Source organism: Lepidochelys olivacea (genome assembly GCF_965140295.1).
Source record: "Lepidochelys olivacea isolate rLepOli2 genome assembly, chromosome: 1".
Lineage (NCBI taxonomy): Eukaryota > Metazoa > Chordata > Testudines > Cheloniidae > Lepidochelys > Lepidochelys olivacea.
This window is the reverse complement of record NC_140411.1, coordinates 50,968,861-50,986,411: the sequence shown is the minus strand read 5'-3', so window position 1 is coordinate 50,986,411 and position 17,551 is coordinate 50,968,861. Positions and strand designations below refer to the sequence as shown.

The 17,551-nt window shown below is 46.1% G+C and overlaps 1 protein-coding gene across 1 annotated transcript in view; it reads left to right on the top strand.

The window, feature by feature from the left end:
* The first annotated feature begins 988 nt into the window (after positions 1-988).
* STARD13 (StAR related lipid transfer domain containing 13) overlaps positions 989-17,551 on the top strand; it is a 475,243-nt gene continuing 458,680 nt past the window's right edge. Inside the window, exon 1 of the mRNA XM_084616651.1 lies at positions 989-1,069. The gene's annotated coding sequence lies outside the window, so the exon portion shown is untranslated. The remainder of the gene's footprint in view (positions 1,070-17,551) is intronic.

Here is a 17,551-nt window from a genome sequence, read left to right as displayed (position 1 = left end):
TGAATGTCTGTCACTATATATGTTTTGCAAGTTATCTGAGAAACAGTTGATCTAAATTTTGTCAAGGTAAACGGATTCAGAAACAAACCCTTTACTAACAAACATATAGTAAAATTCTCTGGGGAGGGCATGGTCAGAATTAACCTATGCTGTTGGGGGTAAGAAGAAAAGGGGGGAGATGAAGAACCTTCTTTTGGAGGGAAAACCTAAAAGGGACAGAGCATGGTGGAGAGCTAACAGGGAAGGGAAGGGAAAGGAGGAGGAGAGCGAGAGCGAGCATACTGAGGGAGAAGAAACAAAGTAAGGCCCAAAACTCCAAGTCCATATGCACAGGAAGACCTCCATTTACTTCAGTGGAACTCCATGCAGCACAGGGGTCTGCCCCACATGATTTTGCAGGATCAGGGCCGAAAATTAAGGACAGAAAACATAAACAGGAAAAAACCTAAAGAAAAATACTGAAAAGGAAGATACAATGCAGCAGAAAGAGGGTGAAAAAGATAAATCTTTAAAGATTTCATTAAAAATGTATGAAAAAGGACAGAAATGAAGCAAAGCCCCAGGAGCCATGGTGTGGCTTTACAAAAACTTACTTTATTAAAAGTAATTATAGTGGTTTAGTTTATGAAAAGAAGCACTATTTTGCTTCCACTTTTAAAGGCGGCATAACCCTTCAGCTTTCCCCTGTAGGTCTGTCTTGACATGAGTAATGAAACATGGGGGAGGCCTTATTTTTGTCACCCTCTGCTGTTGTATGGCTAGGATGATGAGCCGGACGCTATGGTTGCATGGGGCGCCCACAGTGAAGTGCTTTGTGACACTAACACCAAGGTTAATTTGGCACCTCAGTCACAAAGAGCATATGCTGATTGTGACAGGCTCTCAGGGAGGCAGCTTCCCACATGTGCTGCCCTGATCTTCCCATTGGTGTGTTCAGCAAGAAGGGGCTGGCCCGTTGCAAGTCATCTTGTGTGCCTCTGACAGATTATATTTTTAAGCAAGAAAACAAAACCAGGATGTCTTATGGGCTGCTTTATCTTTAAGGACAGCTTGGAGCTGCAACTGCAAGGTAAGAAGTCTCATGCCTGAACTTTAAAACTGGGAGTGTAATTAGCATGTCAGCCTTTAAACACTTTAATGTGCAACTTTACATGACATGTATATGATAAACTGTCTGTATAATAACATTTCCCTGACAAACTATTGTGAATCTTCAGCTGATAACAGTTCTTGCTTTGAAAAACTCCACAAAAGGTTAGCTGTGTTTGTTGTGATAATAAATGTGTAGTAGGAAGAGGAGGTTTCTTTCAGTGAATGTAACCAGTCTAGATTGAAATGACTTCGATTATCTATGCCATTTGAAAATGGTTTTATGTGCAGGGCCAGTCCTGCTGAGGGGGGAATCCCATGGGAGTTGTCAGCAAATGTCAGACTGGTTTGTGTGTGTCTTTGTCATGAGCGGTCATTTGGTGCTTGCTTGTGTGTGAAGAGGGATTAGTTTAAATCCTGCTGTCACAATTGTGTGGCACTGCATTCACTTAGATGAAAAATCTGTTCATATCAGGTGTTGGCAAGCTGGCCAATTAATAATGATTGTGGCAAATTAGCTTGAGAGATTATAGCTCATTATGATGCAGATTTACAGAAGTCTTTTTATGACAAAATGATACAGAATGTTTACTAATGTGTGAGAGAATTATCCATGGCAGTTAAAAACAAATTACTGCCCCCTTCCCCCCCAAAAATCCCTTTCTATTTATTTTTTAAATAAATAGGAATTGTTAAATGTTTTTCCGCAGTAGAGCTTTTGGGGCTGAACACCAGTTCTTAAGGATCCAGTTCTGCAGGACTGGGCAAAAATTCTGAGTCCAAACTTGAGGAGTGTCAGTTTCCTACTTAGAGAATAACTGAAACTGGGGGGCAATTTGGTCCTAAAATGTTACTTTATACTTTCTCCTATGTAGTTAAAGCTAATGTGTTGGAGCTTTTTTTGGTTTACTAAGTCCTTGATAAAAGCTGAAAGTTACACTATTAAACAAGGTTGTTTTCAATCTTTCCTCAAATAAGTTGCTTTTCCAGCTTCACCCTTCTCTTCTGCCCTTTAACATGTGCATTACACCATCTTTGACTAATCTTTGACTTTGGTCCAAAGTGTTTCCTTCCCATTTATTCGCCACCTTCTGCTGACCACTACAGGATGAACATTTAAACTTTGGCCAAAAGGGAAAAAAAAGTAGTAGTTTTCCATTAATCTGAAATTGGTATTTATGTGAAGACATTCCAGCAGGAGGTGCTGAAGAACAATAAAAACAACACATATTTTCCAACCAGACAAATGCCCCAGTGCTGTGTGCTGCTGTTCTGACATCAAGAGGCACTTTTAATTGGAAGAAGATTCTTATTCTAAAATCCACAAACACCAACATCTACTTAAGGGTAAATATTTAGAATTGTTTTAACCCTGTGTATCACACAAACCACACTACATTTTAATAATGTTAAAATCAAATGTCTTTTCAGCCATTTTCTTTCCCTTTTCTCCACTAGTAAATTAATGTAAACAGCTGTATAAATAATAGAATATATGTTGATATGCGTTAAGTTATATAGTTTTTAAATGTTAATTTAAAAAGTCTCCAAATTGAAGGGCTTCTATAATCCTTATGTTACAGAGTGTTTCTTCTTTATATGAGTGCTCACTTGGGTTCTTTTATTCAATGAATTTGATAGCGTTTTCACTGTCGGCTATTGCTATATACATACAGTGAACCAGATTCTTGGTTACACAAGTGTAAATAAACAAGAACTCCACTGAAGTCAGTGAAATTACTCTGGATTTGTTTCAGTTTAACTAGGATCAGAATCTGGTCTAATATTTCCAGCTGGTATGTGTGCCAAGCTAGGGTATTTTGACAAAATAAACAAAGCAGTACTGCAATTATAAATATTACAAATAGAAGGGCTGCCAGTTAACTACAGGGTTGGCAGTTGTTTTTCTAGTTAGAGTTTCTTCCAAAAGAAAAGATTAAATTGAACAGCATAGTTAAAATTCTGCACAAGATTGTGTTCTCTCAATTCTTTTCCTGGGAATTTCATTTATTGTTAACAGCACCCTGCAAAATCATATTTAATTCTGGTTTTACACCATGTCCGTCACCATTGTATGTATAACCTCAAGTTATAAAATGTGCACATGCTTATATTTCTCTCTCTCTTCCAGTTTGCAGGGACTGACTTTGGGAGGGTTTTTTTTCTCTTTATTTTGTTGTTATTATTGTAAGAAAGTTAGAGAGTGAATTCTGGGTTTTTCTCTGTAAGTGCTGAGGTTCATGATTTCCTAGTTCCTTCTGGAAACAATTTCCAGATTGATGGGCCAATCACAAGGAAAGTTCTGTTACCTGCCCACAGAAGTCTCATTCTTGAAGGTGATAATTGCGTTTTTTCAGTGGCCATCCACTCTGCAAGATAATCATGTGAGATATTTGTGCTAGAAAACCCTAACATGATTATTTTGCAGCATGGATGGGATGTCCTAACTGTGACTTTGACTTCTCAGCTTTCTGTGCAGTATGATATCCCAAAGTGCATTGCTCCACAAATTTCAGGGACGGTTTGTGTGCATAGCTGGGCATGCAATCCATCCTGTAGGGATATGCTGACTATGTTTCAGGTGTGGAAGGGAAGTTTATTTTTCTACTGCTGGTCATAGAAATCACCCCTGCATCCATTTCAACTGAAAAGATTAATTCAAACAAAAATCTTAAGTATCTTTGGGGGTCTTGGACCCTAAACCAAAGACAGCTCAGGTGGGCGCTATTCTTCTCCCAATTCAGCTTCACCATTTCATGCAGTCCGGGGACCAGAAATGGAAACGTAGATGCTGTATCACATAAAGGGGAATATTAGCAAGGGAATGAAGAAACCCAACTTGGAACCACCCCATTTTCTGAAGCCTCATAACTTATCGACACTGCAACCTGCCTATACATAATGACACTGCTTCAGACAGACTCTCAGGAAAGTAACTCTGCCAGGGCGTCTCCACCTGAGAAGGGAATGGCTAAAATGCAACAATCCATATAGGATGGATTAACATACATCAACAGGCACATATACATTCCACAGGGGTGCACTCGTTTAAAAGTATTACATTTAAGCTACGATGCCCTGGAGACTTCCAGAATCAGCATCGTTCTCCCGGTGACTGTTGAAAGCAATCCAGGAGATTTTAAGAAAATGACATTACGTCATGTTGGGGGGAAAAAAATCTCCTGGAATATCTTCAGTCAGAGGTGGCAACCCTTGCCACTTTGCCTAGAGTCTCTAGGGTTATTATGGTTCTCTCAGGCTTTACATGAGGGGCATGGCGAAAAGTAGATGCGCCAGGCCCATCCACTTTCAAAAAGTGGGAGGGCCATGGCCCCCTGGCCTAAGTCTACCCAGGGCCGGTGCAAACACTAGGCGAACTAGGCGGTTGCATAGGGCGCCAAGTGGTTGGAGGCGGCCAAAAGCGCGCTCTGGGGAGGCGGTGGAGCGGAAGTGAGCTGGGGCAGGGGGTGTGGGGAGGGCCGCCTGCAGCAAGTAACTGGGGGGAGGGGGTGGCGGCGCATAGAAGAACTGCTCCCCACCCCAGCTCACCTCTGCTCCGCCTCCTCCCCTGAGCATGCCGCCCCCCTCTGCTTCTCTCCCTCCCAGGCTTGCGTGCCAAACAGCTGTTTGGCGTGCAAGCCTGAGAGGCGGGAGAAGCAGCGACGTGCTCAGGGAGGAGGCGGAGCAGAGGTGAGCTGGGGCGGGGAGTTGCCGCACAGCTCCCCGGGCCGAGGGAGGGGGTGGTGGGGAGTTGCCGCACGGCTCCCCGGGCCGAGGGGAGGGAGGGCGTGGTGTGGAGCTGCCATGGTGCGGGGGCGCCTCAGGGCAGAGAGGGGGGTGGGCACAAGGTGGAAGTTTCGCTTAGGGCACAAAACATCCTTGCACCGGCCCTGGGCCTACCCTATTCCAGCATCAATGCCACCGACTCCCCAAACCCGGGAACCATCAATTGGGTCTAGTAAATTCACCGTCTCCAAGATGAACTCCAGAGGTACCTGGAGGAGGCTAAAGAAGCCTACAAATGGTTTGCAGAATGATGATGCCAAGAGCGTCCAGTATTTGCTGGGAGCTAGAAGGTCTGGCTCACTGCAAAACAGGTTAGGAAAAATCAGCCTTCCCAGAAGTTAAACCACCAGTTCGTTGGTCCCTTCCAAATATGCAATCTGGTCAATCCAGTTGTGTTTACGTTGCAACTTCCCCAGTCCCTCCACATACATCCAGTATTCCATGTGTCACTCCTCAAGCCCAATATAGAGAGTCCCTTGCCAGATGGGTCTCAACCCCTCTGCCAATTGGGATTCAGGGACACAAAGAATATATAGTGCATGAGATCCTTGACTCCTGTTTGTGGCAAGGTTGCCTCCAATACCTCACACTGGGAAGGTAAATGGGAACAATCCGGGGAGCCTGCAACCCATATTCACCCCCCTGAGCTAGTGAAAAAGTTTCACCAGCATCATCCTAACTAACTAGTCCCAGTGGCAGCTCAGAAGGGGGAGTGGTGTAAGGATCAGAGGAAGCAGGTCTAGAACCCGGGGCTGTGAGTACCCTGAATCTCTGACATGCCCTTGTCACCACTAAGGCAGATAGGTAAAGTGCCATCTCAACAATCCTGGAAGGTCATGACCTACAGGCAGTCCTATCAAAGTACCCAAGGTCTGCAGCCACCTGATTGGCTTGCTCCTGCTGCATAAGCCAGGAAATGAGCTGGGTTGGCTGTCTGAGAAATTGAGCAGACTTACTATTGCAATCTGCATTTAGCCCTGTTCCTGCCTCATCTCTGCCCTTGCTCCTAGCTCCCACCTTGCTGCCCCTCTGGTTCCTGCCTTTATGCCTTGCTCCTGACCATCAGCTACCATTCCTGGCTCTAACCCTCCAGCTCAGACCTCTGACTTCCACTTGGCTTGACCCTTGGTTCTGGCATTTGGTATTTGACCACAGCTCTGATCCTCACCTTCCGTTTCCAGTTCTGATGCTGGATGTACCCCAGGCTCTGCTGTTTGTTAGCTGACTCTGGTTCGGACCTGGATGCCTGCTCTGCCCACTAGGCCATACTGCCTATGTTCCAGTTCCTAACACTCTCATTGTGTCAATGTACTGGGGAGTTATGTGCTTGTTGGAGATGGTGAGAAGTAGGGTTGCCAACTGGCTGTTCTTTGTAGTGCCTCAGCAGTGGCTGGTGAATAAGTGCCAGAAGCCTTTTCTTTTTTTCCATTAGACAGTTAAGCACAAGTGAGCTCCCTGCTCTGGAGAGAGATATGGAAGCCCAGTAAGTGGTATCCTCCCCCCTTCCACTTTCACAGAGGTCTTCTTGAGTTCAGGATGGTCAGTCAGGCTGCTGGCAGCCTTACTTGGAGAGTTGCATGTGCATTGCATCCACTACCCCCAGACACCCAGCATCCCTCAGACACCCAGCACCCATCAGCTCTCCTCATGTATTGATCACCCACAGCCCTTTACAGAGTTCTTGGCACCACCCATAACCTTGAGTCCTACTCAGAGCCTCTTGCACACACCCCAGCCACACTTAACTAATAATTAGCTATAGTCTGCACCAGTATCCATTTTGTTGGGAGCAGGCAGAGAAGAGGTGGGCAGTGGCTGGTTTTCTGCATTTCCAAGGTGGCAACCAAAATGAAGAGTTGGTCTTCAGCATGGTCATGATGATGAGAAGATACCAGTGCACTTTGCAAGTATTTACTAGTTCTTTCATTTAGAGGGTGTGAGAGTGGGGTTTACGGAAAAGCCTGGCAGAACCAGTATTAACACAGGAGGATACTCCTGTGTGAAAGCATCCCTGTCCACATTGTTAATTTAATAGCAGAACCAGTTGCTGGGGAAAGTAGAAATCTGTTGATATTCCTGCCCCGCCCCCTCTCCAGCCAGGTCTGCTGCTATCCGTGTATCTGCAGTGTTATGTTAAGACCAAATTTTCCATCATTCCAACAAACAGACGTTTCTAGAGTCCACTATTGCCCTTTGTTACCAACCAGCAGTTTGGACAGAAGCATTGTGCCATGCCCTGGACTACCACAAACCACTGACTCCTATTTCTAAAATAATGTTCAGGTATCACTGGTTTCAAAACACCAAAAACAGAACAAAAGTGAATCAATATATTGAGACATGATAGGGTGTGCACCCCACACAAGGCACATCAGGTTAAATTAGGTTAATTAGCCTGTTAGTCTGCACCTGAGGGTGAGCGAGGGGTTGAAAAACTGATTGATAATGGAACCCAGCTGAGAGGGCACAGGTGAGGCTGGTATAAAGCCTGGAAATTAGCAGTAGAAAGACACTCTATGTGAGAAGGAAGGTGTATTTGGGGGCCTATGGAGTTAAGTAGTGTGCAGTTATTCCCCAGGAGGAGGGAGTTTAAGCTGGTAAACGGAAATGGGGAGAAGCCAGAAGCTGTAGGAAGGAGTCTAGGGAAATAGCAACAGAGTCTGGGAGAAAACAGATCACAGTTATTAGACATAGGGTCTCTGGACTGGAATTTGGAATACAGGGTGGGTCCAGGTTCTCCTGCCAGCCACTGGAGAAGTGGCACAGTCTGGGCAGTGAATGGGAAGACTGCCTGAGACAGTTTGTATGGAGAGACTTTGATACCCCAGCAGGGGAGGATGATAGAAACTTGGCTGGAGGGCAAAGTCATGAAGAGAGGAACTCTGAGATGCAGAGAGAGAACGTGGTAGGGTGTGTGACCAAGCAGTAGAATAGGGCATTGGACCTGGAAAGAGCTAATCCTAAGGGTGGCCAGAAGGAGGTGCTCTTGCAGTGAGCAGACCTGTGATATGAGACAATTGGACTGCTGGCATTGGGATGTTGTCATTGTAGCCAGTTAGTGCTATTCAAAGCCCTAGTCTCAGATAGGCCCAGTGATTCACCAACAGTTGAGGTAAGTTTTCATGTGCATCTCTTGCCAGTAACAGCAGATCACTTGAAAATCATCTGAATCAGGTTAAATGATAGTGTTACAGTCCCACCTATCCCAATTTATTTATCTATTATCTTGGTGTAAGTCTTAGTCAAAACATTGCAAGAATGTGTAATGTTTTGGTGGTGGTCAACTTTTTCATCTACCTGTCTGTAGACTAACTCCTGGATACTTAGCTGTATGTAAGGCATGCAGCTAACTGGGTAGGCCTTCTGCTCACCCTGCTGACTTGCCTGCCACACAAAGCATGCATGTCACAAATGCCCCCTAATTACAAAATAACCACAGAGATAATTGAAGTGAGTGCCTACGTGTGTGTGTCATTATGCTGGTATCTGGATTCTGTTACAGGAGTGAACTAATAGTTTTCAGGTGTTACCTTGAAATAAACTATTAGAATAGGGTTTTCAACATAATCTGAAACACAAATATGTCTGTCATAAGTGGTGTCCTGAAATAATAGGAACAGGAGTCTCATTTCACGGATTGCAACAAATATGTTTTTAAAAGCATATGGCTTGACTTGCTGAGACAGCACAGTCTGTGAGCAGAAAAAACAAGGGTGAGGGGGATGTCCCAGGCACTAACCTAGTGGTTGGTGTCGGTGAAGTGTAAGAATCACAAGATGCACGTACAGAGCCCTCCTTGCAGACAGATGCAAGGAGGAGAGGTGTGCTGCTTTCTGAAGCTGTTTGCAATCTGTGCAAGGGCAGGAGACAATTCACAAGAAGTTCTTGTGAACTATTTGCAGGAGGTAGTGGATGACAACAAGATGCTCAACTGTTGAAGATCGAGGGAGGCTTGGGAATTTAGGAGAGAAGCAAAAGAGCAGCACAGAGGGGAGGAACAGAGCCATAACAAGGCATTTTAGCACCCAGAGCAAGTGAGCACATTTGTGTCCACAAAGATGCAATGCCTCTGCACAGCTGGGCACTCCCTGAGCAGGGCGGGCTGCACAGCTTCGAGCTCCGTCCCTGGCACGCTCTTACCTCTCCCTCAAAGGAGCCCGGCACTGGCTGGTGATGCCCCCTGGAGCCAGCTCTTGCTCATGGAGCCTGGCTGCCAGCAGCAGAGCCAGGAGTACCAGGGTAGTGATGAGCCAGCACCTCAGGAAGCATCTTATGGCATCTGGGCTCCAGGGGCAGGGGCCGGGGACAGGGGCATTGCCAGCTAGTGCCGGGCTTCAGAGGAGAGGCAGGAGCACATCAGGGCACAGCTCAGAGCTGTGCCACCTGGCCTCCCTGCAGAGCAGAGGCAGCCTGGCTCCGGGAGCAGGGCAGGGAGGGTTGCCGGGCAGCCAGCCAGCACCCCGACTCCCACAGCATGGAGAGCCAGGGCCCCCCCCCCCCAAGAGGGGCGGGCAGCTTCCAATCCACTGGCTCCAGGAAGGAAGTGACTTTTCTTCTTGGAGAGGTGTGCCTGTGGGTGCTCCACTCCAGGTGTGGGTGCATCCCTGCACCTTTGCTCGGAGATTTTTACAGCAGTACTCATATCGGTTGTGCATGCACAAAGCCTGGCCCACCCCGCTCTGAGTGTACCTTAATAGTACGTGTGCACAACCGGTCTCCTCAGTTCCTTCTCTTCCGTCCCTATCCTGAGACAGGGCTCAGCAGACTTGTTAGAGACTCTCTCCCCCTTTGTTCATATACCTTCCCTGTTAGTTACCAGTAGTACTTAGATACCACTTTCCTGTCTTTTTCTCTCTAAAACTAAAATTAAAAAAAAAAAAATTTCTTTGTTCGTGTCAGCCTCAGCCGCTTCCGATATGCCTGGCTTTAAGCGCCGCTCTAACTGCAATGATGCCATCCCTCTTTCAGATGGCAATTTAAAACGTTTTGGGGAGTCCCACATCTGCCAAAAATGTGGCCACTGCAGTAAGCTTAAATCCAGGGCATGTAAGGACAGGGAGCTGAGATTAAAACTCCTCCTTCAGAAATCTTTAGGGTCAGCTTCAAACCCATGTGCCGACTCTGCTATATGCTGCAATCCCACCCTCCACCACTGCCTCAAAGAAAGACAAAAAAAAACTTTAAAAAGCGGCACCCGCTCTCACCCACAAAGAGTTCTTCACAGGGCAAGACTTCTCTGGGCAGGTCTACCACCTCCCTCCCGGCGCTTCCCCGTCTGAGCACTTTTGACGTGCTGGGCTCCTCCGGCGCCAGGCAAAACCCACTTGCAGCTGCGGTGGTAGCACAAAGCTCTGGTGCCGAGGCTTCAGGCTTCCAGTTGTCTGCCTCTCTCATGGCGCTGTTCGGCACCGCTTCCATCGCGGTGCCAACCCATGTCAACATGCCTGACATCCCTCGCACCCCGCAGGCTATTCTTGCTGTCCCAGCACCGTCACCCGCTGAGCTGGCCAGCAGTGAAACAATGATCAGGACACCGGTGCAGCAGATTCCTCTCGCACAGCCCTCACCTCACAGAGGGGCTCCAGCACTGCAGTTTACACAGTCAAGGGACTTGCTGGTGTCACCGATCCTGCAGTCACTCCTACTCAATGCCTACTTCTCTCCAACTGCTCAGTCAGGGTCTGGACAGCCTTCCTCCAGTGATGAGGAAGTTGGACTGCAGGGAGAGTTTTCACCATATCAAATCTCCCATCCTCAGACCCCAATCAATAAAGATCACAGAAAAATTACTTTGTCCTACTCTCAGGAGCCTGCCCCATGGTGTGTAAACCCCTGGATGGCATGACCCAGGCCCTTTCCACCACAGTGGCAATATTGGGCTCCATGGGCATCTTATCCTCAAGACCACGCTTGCTATGCCACCACAGCCAGGCACGACACCTGCCTGCCACCACATCAGTGGAAGATTCATCAGCTGGGAAGGGACCAGGCAGCATCGTCACAACTGCAGGATCAGTCACCACCTGCCTCCAACCCAGTAATGCCTGATGAAGCCCTACTTCCTCCTCCCCCATCATCTTTGGACGACTTCTCAAAATTTCAAGACCTTTTCAAAAGAGTTGCTAGTGAGTTAAGAATTAACTTGGAGGAGGTTCCTGAACAGCAGCATGAGTTAATGGACATCCTGCAGCCCTCCTCTTCTTCTAGGATTGCATTACCGATCAACACAGCCCTTTTGGAACCTGCTAATGCCATCTGGCAGACTCCCCCTGGAAGCCTACCTACCTGTAAGCAAGTGGACTACAAGTACTTCGTCCCTTCCAAGGGCTCTGAATTCCTTTTCATCCAGTGCCAAACTCACTGGTAGTAGACGTAGTGAACCAAAAGACCAAGCTCCAGTTTCCCCGCTCCACCCCATCCAACAAGGGCAGTAAGCGATTAGATCTGCTCTGACGTAAAGTATACGCATCTTCTACATTACAATTTTGCATTGCTAATTATTTAAAACGTTCTGCCGTTCTGGTAAAATACGACCACAAAAATTAAAACAAATTCATGGACTTTATTGATGACATTCCGGAAGAAACGAAACAACATTTATGGCTCTAGTTTCCAAGGGACAAATCATCTCACGTACCGCTCTTCAAGCGGCCCTCGATGCAGCCAATACAGCAGCAAGATCCATTGCTACAGCAGTTGTCATGCACAGAGGTTCACAGCTCTCCTCCTCTTCCTTTCCTCGAGGTCCAGAGTACCATTGAAGATCTTCCCTTCGACAGTGACAGACTCCTTGCCTCCACGAAGAACGACGTACTTCACTCAATGAAGGACGCAAGGGCAACTCTTCGGTTCCTAGGAATTCAAACCCTTATGACCAGAAGGCGACAATATAGATCGCAACCTTACCAGCGTCCACGCAACCCTGCACACACCCAGCAACTCCACAGGTCACATGAGCAACACCAGCAATGGCAGAGACCCAGATATCAGCATCACCATCCCAATTCCTCGGCAGCATCTCAATCCCCTCGGACTTATAAGCAGATCTGAAGCCTTGGTCGAGGGTATGGAAAACAACGTTCCCACTTCAGCTCTTACATGCCAAGTCCCTAATTTTGGACACTGCCTACGACCATTCTCCCATCAATTGCGGAACATTACCACTGACAAGTGGGTTATAGAGGTCGTCACAATTGGCTATTCCATCCCTTTCCTATCCCTACCTCCTACCCACCGAACCGCCCCGTTCCTCTGCAGGGACCCCTCTCACGAGCAACTGCTCCTCCAAGAAGTACAACGCCTCCTTCAATTGTGAGCAGTGGAACTCGTGCCTGAACAACATAGAGGGAAAGGGTTTTACTCCCATTATTTCTTAACAGAAAAGAAAACCAGGGGATGGTGACCGATCCTCTACCTCAAGTGGCTCAACAAATTTATCAAAAGCAAAAGTTCAAAATACTTACCTTCACCACCATAATCCCAGCGCTGGAGCAGGGTGATTGGTTTTCAGCCCTCGACCTACAGGACACCTATTTTCATGTGACTGTACGTTGGCCCACAGACGTTTCCTTTGTTTTACCCTCAGCCCGACACATTTTCAATACAGGGTGCTACCCTTTGGCCTATACACCACATCCCAAGGTTTTTTCCAAGCTCCTAGCCATAGTCACTGCCTACCTCAGGAGACAAGGGGTCATAATATTTCCTTACCTCGACGATGGTCTCCTCAAAGCCTCAACGCTCAACAAAGCGCTTCGATTCACCCAGCTCACAGTCACTTGCTTCCTATCCCTCGGCCTACAAATAAACAAAACCAAATCCACATTCTCTCCTACCCAGCACCTGGAGTTCATAGGAGCACACCTTGATTCCCAGATGGGATTAGCATCTCTCCTGCTGGACTGCTTCAACAACATAAAGCTACTGGCCACGAAACTTCGCAACAGTCCTCAGGTCACTGCTCGAGACTGTCTACAACTATTAGGTCACATGGCCTTGTGCACTTTTGTGGTAAAAAATGCACTACTATACACAAGGTGCTTCCAAGCTTGGTTGGCCATGGTTTACAGACCAAATGTACACACTTTCTGAACAAGCTTCTATCCATACTTTTTCAGAGTCAAAGACTCTCTCCTGTGGTGGACAGTTCCCTCCAACCCCTACTCTGGAGTCCCCTTTCTCCAGGATGCTCCATCCCTCATAATGACTACCGATGCATCCCTCACAGGGTGGCGTGCATACATGTCCCACCACACAGTCCAGGGGCTATGGTCTTCAACTGAAACCTCCCTACACATAAACGTCCTGGAACTTGGAGCCATACACAACACCTGCTGTCACTTCCTCCCATTGATCTGGAACTAACATGTATGGATAATGATAGATAACGTCGCCTGCATGTTCTACAGGCAGGGAGGAGCTCGCTCTCACTTGCTTTGCACAGAAGCTATGAAGCTCTGGAATTGGTGCCTTGTGAACAACATCTGGATATTAGCCACTTATCTTCATGGAGCTATGAATACCACAGTGGATGAATTAAGCAGACACTTTCCCTGGGATCACGAATGGGAGATACACGACACAGTCATCCGCAACATATTCAGCATTTGGGGCTACCCAACCATAGACCTTTTTGCAACTGTAAAAAACACAAAATGTCCCAAATTTTGCTCCAGAGCGGCACTGGGCAACCATTCCCTGGGAAATGTGTTCATGGTCTCATGGGACCAGGACTTACTATATGCATTTTCCCCAATACCAGTTCTCCACAGAGTCCTGACAAAGATATGAACAGATCGTGCCACGGTAATTCTGATTACTCCGTCATGACCCAGACGACCGTTGTTTCATTCCTCACCAGAATGTTAATTCACCCACCAATTTTGTTGCCCCTCACACCGAGCCTCCTATCGCAGCAACATGGCTGATTTCTTCATCCCAACCTGTCCATGCTTCACCTCAAAGCTTGGTTCCTACATGATTCTCCCAAAACGAACTAGCATGCTCCGAGTAGGTTCAAAGAGTGCTCCTACATAGCAGAACACAATCTACTTGAATCATTTATCTCTGAAAGTGGAAGCGATTCACACAATGGTGCTCAACTAAACAACATCCTCCTACTTCTGCACCTCTTCCACTCATACTTGACTACCTATTAGATCTTAAGCAATCAGGCCTTTCTTTCAGTTCCATCAAAGTCCACTTCACTGCTATTACAACTTTTCATGACAAGATCGATGATACCTCTGTTTTTTGCTCATCCAACCACCAAGCGTTTTCTCAAAGGGCTCCGATCCCTATACCCGGACATTAAACCTCCTACCCCTCCGTGGGACCTTCACTTAAGCATGATAATACTAACTCAACAACCATTCGAGCCCCTAGCCACTTGCTCCCTCTTACACCTCTATGAAAACAGCATTCTTAGTAGCAATCACGTCTGCCAAAGGGGAAGGCGAAATAGCACCTCTCATGGCAGACCCCCCCCCTTATACACTATTTTTCAAGGACAAGGTTACCCTCCGACAACACCCAAAGCTTCTTCCAAAGGTGCATTTGTCATTCCACATCAATGAGCCAATACATCTACCAACCTTCTTTCCTAAACCATATGCAAACTCTTTTGAATCCACAGTGCATATGTTAGATGTACGCAGGGCTTTGTCCTTCTATTTGGATAGAACCAAGCCCTTTCGGAACTCTTCTAGACTCTTTGTCTCCATTGCGGAGCGCTCCAAAGGGTCACCTATTTCTACCCAGAGACTTTCAAACTGGATTTCTGAGTGTATCCAACTGTGCTACCAGATAAAGAAAGCTACATCTCCTGCTGGAGTCAGAACTCACTCCACTAGATCTGTGGCTACCTCCGTGGCTTTTCTACACAAAGTTCCTCTGGCTGACATCTGTAAAGCGGCCACTTGATCTTCTGAAAACACACTTGTTAAGCATTATGCCCTTACTCAAGGCACTCTCTCTGATACACAATTAGGCAGAGCTGTATCATCTACTGCATTCTTACCAAATCCGAAGTCCCTACCTCCTTGAGATACACCTGCTTTTAAGTCACCTGGAGTGGAGCACCCACAGGGACATCTCCTGAAGAAGAGGAGGCTACTCACCCTGTGCATGATATCACTTAAGTATGATAATACTAACTCAACAACCATTCAACCCCTAACCACTTGCTCCCTCTTACACCTCCGCCAGAGGGGCAGTAAATGATGTTCTTCGAGATGAGTGTCCCTGTGGGTGCTCCACTACCCACCCTCCTCCCCTCTACTTTGGAGTTGGGGTAGCCTCCGTTGTAGAGAAGGAACTGAGGAGACCGGTTGTGCACGTGTACTATGAAGGTACACCCGGAGCTGGGTGGTAGGCTCTGCACATACACGACCGGTACAAGTACTGCTGTAAAAATCTCGAGTGAAGGCGCAGGGACCAACACCTGGAGTGGAGACCCACAGGGACACTCATCTCGAAGAATGTCAGTTACTGCACAGGGTGAGTAACCTCCTCTTTTCAAACTGTGGGGTGTCCCTACCCCCACAACTTGAAAACCTCTGTGCTAAATGGAAATCAGGGGGTGGAATGGACCACATGTGCCGCGCCCCCTCACACACCCCATTTTTCTGCCCTGCAGCTTTGCACCCTGGGTAGCTGCCATACTTGTCCTGGCATGGTTACAGCCCTGGGGAGGAGAGAGAAACAGAAAAGGGGAAAGAAAGATATAGAAGCAGAGTGGCCCTGGAAAAAGAACCCAGTCCTACGTGTTTGCTACCAAACTGGAGACTTCAGACAACCCTCTCAATCACTGCCATAGTGAGGCACTCAGTTCCTCTTTCCCCACCAACCCTACAGCAGAGTACTCCAAGACAATACTGTCTAATGCTTCGCCTACGTGTCAAACTTGTCCTCCCAAGCACCAGTCCACAATAGTGCTACAGAGGAGTACAGTGATGGTACACACACTTGCACACCTGTGATAGATGACATCTCTAATTAGTGAGCTCTGATTTTGCTAATGGACTTACCTGATTGTGAGTTGGTCTTTTGGGCATGTTCTTGTGATTGGTTGTTAACCTTTATTTTTTTTAAAGACTTTTTGCTCCATCTTTATCAGTAGCTATTGCGCAGCCTTAAATTCTGTAACTGCATATAGGTTGTCATGGGATGATGAGGCAAAGTCCAGATGGTTTTATTTCCAGTTATAGGACAGATTTACTTTAATTGATCAAAGGGAATCTAGAAAGCCCTTCACACACAGTTTTAGCTCAGATCACTACAGACAATTTGAATTCAAATAGAAATGTATGAATTTATTGAACATAAATAAAAATAGTCCTCTGCACCCTGCCCCCATCTTTTGGTCACTGTTAAGAAAATAATGGCATCCCTTACACAGGCTGGCTTGCTTACAACCAGCAACTACTGCATTTCCACCCCCTAGTGAAAGAGTTTCAGGCATGAACTGATCGAATAACTGTTGCTGCACCATGCCAGGATATGCTGTAGCAATTTCCATCCTGTTGGCAGAGGTTGTGTAGCACACAGCATTGACTGATGGGATTTTTATTGAGGTTATTCTCACTTCAGTTAGCCACCTCCCTTCTAGTGTCACAGCAAACTCCTCTCCTTCCTCCTCCCCCTTCAATGTGCATGTGCACACATACTTGTCTAGAAAAAGCTTTTGCTGTCTGTACAATATAACATAACACTTACACAGAGGCACTTTAGTATCTTTAGAGTCATACAAACGTTAGCCTGTTAATATAGCGATATATTGTATTTCCAAGACTTTAATTGCTTAGGATTTAAAATGAATGGTCTCTTAGATATTGGATGTTATATTTTAAATGAGGAGAAAAGCACTGTTGTAGTGGTTAATACACAAGACTTGTCAGAAGATCTGGGTTCTCTTCCTATCTTTCCTACAGCTTTCTTGTGTGGGCCAATGAGTAAATTTGGTGCCTCAGTATCCCTATCTAATACAGGAAACACATCTGTCCCACAGGGGTGTTGGGGGTATTAATTCATTCATGTTTCTAAAGAGCTTTGAGCCTTTCAGGTAAGGTACTATAAGCGTGTGTATGTGAGAACTGTTTGAAAAATGTTGAGTGGTCTCACAATGGGGAACAGGAGAGAATTCCCCTTGAGTTTGACAACCAGTCTGAAAACTTTTAAAATTCCGGAATTTTAAAATGTAAGACACACTTTTGCAAAGATCTTCATAATTCTTCCCCGAACATTTCAGTGATCAAAATGTTTTTAGAAATCTGAAATTTCTCTGTGCATCAAACAGAACATGCACAAAGGAGATTGAAAAAAGCATCGAGGGACAAGTTTTACCCAGATACAGTCCCGCTTATCTTTTATTTTTAGTTTTAGTTAAAGGCCCAGATCCTGGAGACAATTTTGAGACACTATTTTTAAAAGAAAGATTCTAGTCTTTATGGTTGTGGAGAAAAGGTTGAAAATTACTTAAATGCACCCTAAAATCTCAGATAACAGAAGGAAAATATAAACACCACCAAAGGTGGGCCTGTAAAAATACATAATTGAGGTAGCCTCTTCTATCCTTAAGCACTGTACATAGGCCACCACTGAAAGGCAACTATTTCTGCAGCGAAACATAGCAATTCTGCACAGTGATTTTTTTTTTATTTTATTTTTATTAGAAGTT